The 3,848-nt window shown below is 35.7% G+C and overlaps 1 long non-coding RNA gene across 1 annotated transcript; it reads right to left on the minus strand.

Annotated features, from left to right (window-relative positions):
• Positions 1-1,030: 1,030 nt before the first annotated feature.
• Positions 1,031-3,385, minus strand: LOC128282623 (uncharacterized). Its single transcript, XR_008272963.1, has 2 exons — positions 3,235-3,385; positions 1,031-1,275 (listed from the first exon to the last, which is right to left on the minus strand). It is a non-coding gene; the product is annotated as an uncharacterized LOC128282623 (long non-coding RNA).
• Between the last annotated feature and the right edge of the window lie 463 nt (positions 3,386-3,848).

The raw sequence follows: 3,848 nt of genomic DNA on the forward strand, positions 1-3,848 counted from the left end.
GTTTCGATATCACATAAAAAAATTTTATGAACTTATAGTCATGTTTGACGACAATTCGGATATATATATAGCACTTAGTGTGCGATTCAAGAAAGCTTTGGCTATATATGGCACTTAGTGTGCGAGACCAAGATAGTTTCGGCTATGTATTAGCACTTAGTGTGTGAGATATCGAGTATTCGACAGTGTTCTGAAAAGGTATGAGTTAGTTACAAATTTGTACAGGTATGTATATGTAAAGTATGAGATGCAAGTAGAAGAAGTTATGAATTTGCATATAAGCATATGATTAAGCATATGGAAGGTTTGTTGTTTTGATGAATTATATGTTATATAGTTCAAATTGATGATTTATGTATTATGATTTGTTGAGTATATTTCATACGAATTTACTAAGCTTTATAGCTTACTTTGTTTATTTTTCTATGTTTTATAGTCTTTCAAAGCTAGTTAAAATTCGGGGATCGTCAGAGACTTCATCGCACTATCGAACAACTATTTTGGTACTTTTGAAGTTATGTATATATAGTATATGGCATGTATAGGCTTGAATCATTTTGAGTATGTTTGATGAACATGTATCTATAGACCATTTGAGTTGGCTTGTGATATTGAATTTGTTAATGTATTAAGTTGTGTAAATGGCTTTGTTTTTGTAGCACCCCAAACCCGGCCCAGAAGTTATGGCCAGATCCGGCATGCCACATCAAAAACGTAAAAAAAAAAAAATTTCATTCTAAGTCCAGAAAATCGTACTTGATGTTCAAAAGATTAATTCATTAAGGGTTAAAGCGAATGGAAGTCATGCACCGGTAGGAAACCGGAAAAGAGGTGGTGAGTCCATCGGATTGCTTAAGTACCAAGCTCCTTCGGATCCAATCCTAGACATGCATACCGCCATTGCCACACCTTAACGTCATGGATATTTCTAGAAACCGATTTGATTAAGTCATTTTAAGGAAAGTGATTAATTTTGGAAAATACTTTCATTGCGGAAGCTTTGCTTGTTGTCGTGTTATTTTGAAATCAATTGTTGTTTTTGAAAACGCGCCCTAAAGCTATCCAATTTCAACAGTTAAAATAAGTATTACCTATCTTAGTAATACATATTAAAAACCATCAAAAATAAATAAGCGGCCTTATTACATTTAAAAGCCCAAAACCTCAAACGTAATTAAAAGGATGTCCAGTTCACCAGAAGAAAATCAAACTTTCAGAACGGGTGGCCACTCCGAATTCCCTCATAGCTCCAAGCCCACTATGGTTGGGGATTTCCTGCGTGGATGAAAATAAAAGGGTGAGTTTGGGGAAACTCAGTGTGTAAAGAAAACCCATTCAAAGCCCAAGTCACTCAAGCCCATTGGGCCTAAGCCCATTCAGTAATGAGTGGTATTGGGCGAGCCCTTTTCAGATTACAATAAACCGGGCCTTAGCCCTTATTCAGATAATGATGATGGCCCATAGGCCCATTTGGAAATACATGCAACATCAATAACATATGCAAGCCCATTTGGGTAATGAGTGGTCTTGGGCGAGCCCTTTTGATTACAATAAACGGGCCTTAGCCCTTATTCAGATAACAAGATGGCCCATAGGCCCATTTCAAAATACATGCAACATCAATAACATATGCAAGCCCATTTGGGAGACTACTCAACCCACCAACCACTACACTCCACCCGTACTAGCCATACACTCCATGTGGGAATAGCTCAACCCACCCAAATTTAACACTCCACGATTGCGACCTTGCTGCTCGGTTAACGATAAATTGAGGCAAAGCCTCCGAAGACGTGGACAAGCCACTTTCAGTACTTCCTCCGTCAATATCCCATCCTATGCATCGATAATAACAACATGGCATGCGATAAATAACAACAATCAAACATGCATTTAGGTCAATTTAACCCTAGGGGTATTTTGGTAATTTATCTACTAGGGTAAAAGCGTAAATTTTCCACTTTTAAAGGTATTTCAGTAATTTATCTATTTTAGGGTTTTTCATGCATATTCCTACTTTTCACGTACTAACGAATCACGTCGAGGGTTCTTACGAATTGGGCCGTTGGCCCATCATTCCAATTTTGGCCCATTAAGCCCAAAATATCAAGGGCACGAAATCATGCACTTTGCGGTCAAATTTTGCAGCTTACCAAAAACATTAATCGATTTACCTCACGAGCATTCGCACACTCGTAAATCTACAAAATACCGGTTTTGCATTTCGCTTTTTGACTTTTGCCGATCCGGACTAAGAAAGAGGGTGTTAGTTACACACTGTTTGCGACGATATCTTGTGAGATCCACACACGAACCGCCTACAATTGGATTACTAACACGTTAATCTAACTATTCAAATACGAACTACGTATTAATCCCTTACAATATTCGGCCAACCACACCTACAGATCATAGTAAGCTTATAAGAAATCAATAAGCAACCCATTAACAAATTTTTGTCAGTGTTTACCACATAATCATAATTTCACTGCAAGCTGTCTTCCTGAGCAACAGTCACTAAATCATTTATAACTGGAGCTACGAAACTCCAAATCAAGTTCTGTTAATTTTCCCTGAAAATAGACTCATATATATTCTATCCATAAAATTTTCAGAATTTTTGGTTTAGCCAATCAATACCAGAATTTTCTCAAAGTTTCCCATGTTTCACTGTTTGACTAATCTGACCACTCTTCATTACGAATCAAATTTCTCATTGTACAGAATTAAAAATATGTTCTAGTTTATTTCATTTGAAACTAGACTCATTAAGCTTTAATTACATAATTTATTCAGTTTCTAATTCTTCTTCCACAATTTATGGTGATTTTCCAAAGTCACGTTACTGCTGCTGTCCCAAGCAGATTTATTACCAAATCACTCTTTCACACATACCTTGCATGCATGTTATTTAAACATGTATATCACCAATCAATCATCACATATCTATGATTTTACTTAAGTATACTCTCCATTTCATCATTTTAAAGCACAACATGTTAGCCGATTTTTCCTTTAGCATCTAAGGCACATGTATGCTCATTTGTTTGGCTCAACTTCACCTATCTTCCATTTTTCATCAAAAGAACATGAAACAACAACCATTTCCTTCATTTTAATTCATGACTAAATGCTCACAACACAACTAAAAATCAAAATATACTTCAAGAGTTAAGGTAGAATCAAGAAGAACTCATGAACCTCAAAATAAGAAGCAAGGTACCAAGAACTTACCTTCAATTTTCCTCCTCCTAATGACCGAATACTCAAGAGCTTTCTCCTCTCCTTTCTCTTCTCTAACTTTCAGCTATGATGAACAAAGATGGACAAAACTTTGTTCTTTTCACCCCTTTTTCTTTTAATAAAACTTCATACTTCATCCATTTAATTCTTTAATACAAAAGACATGATATTCTTATCATGAAACATTTACCTAACCCATTATCATGAAACATTTACCTAACCTATTATCATGAAACATTTACCTAACCCATTATCATTTTGTATCAATTTGTACCATAAATTATGGATATCAAGTGCTCATATTGTCTACAACAACATGATGGCTAGCCACTTCATGTAAAATGGGAGGTTTGTCATGCAAATCCTCCTATTTTGCACTCCTATTTATTTGGCCACTTCAATTTAGCCTATAGCATTTTCAAATATTTTCACATAGGTCCTATTTCATAATTTTACTCCCTTTTTCTTATGGAACAAAAATTAACTACAATTACCGGGTTCTATCTTAAGCTTGGGCCTTCTAGAGGCCCACTAACATAATTAAACCTATGCCAACATTCACAGGATTTCCGAAAATTGGGGCATTACAGTTTTGAGTTAGGTAA

The sequence above is a fragment of the Gossypium arboreum genome, chromosome 10 (genome assembly GCF_025698485.1).
Source record: "Gossypium arboreum isolate Shixiya-1 chromosome 10, ASM2569848v2, whole genome shotgun sequence".
Lineage (NCBI taxonomy): Eukaryota > Viridiplantae > Streptophyta > Magnoliopsida > Malvales > Malvaceae > Gossypium > Gossypium arboreum.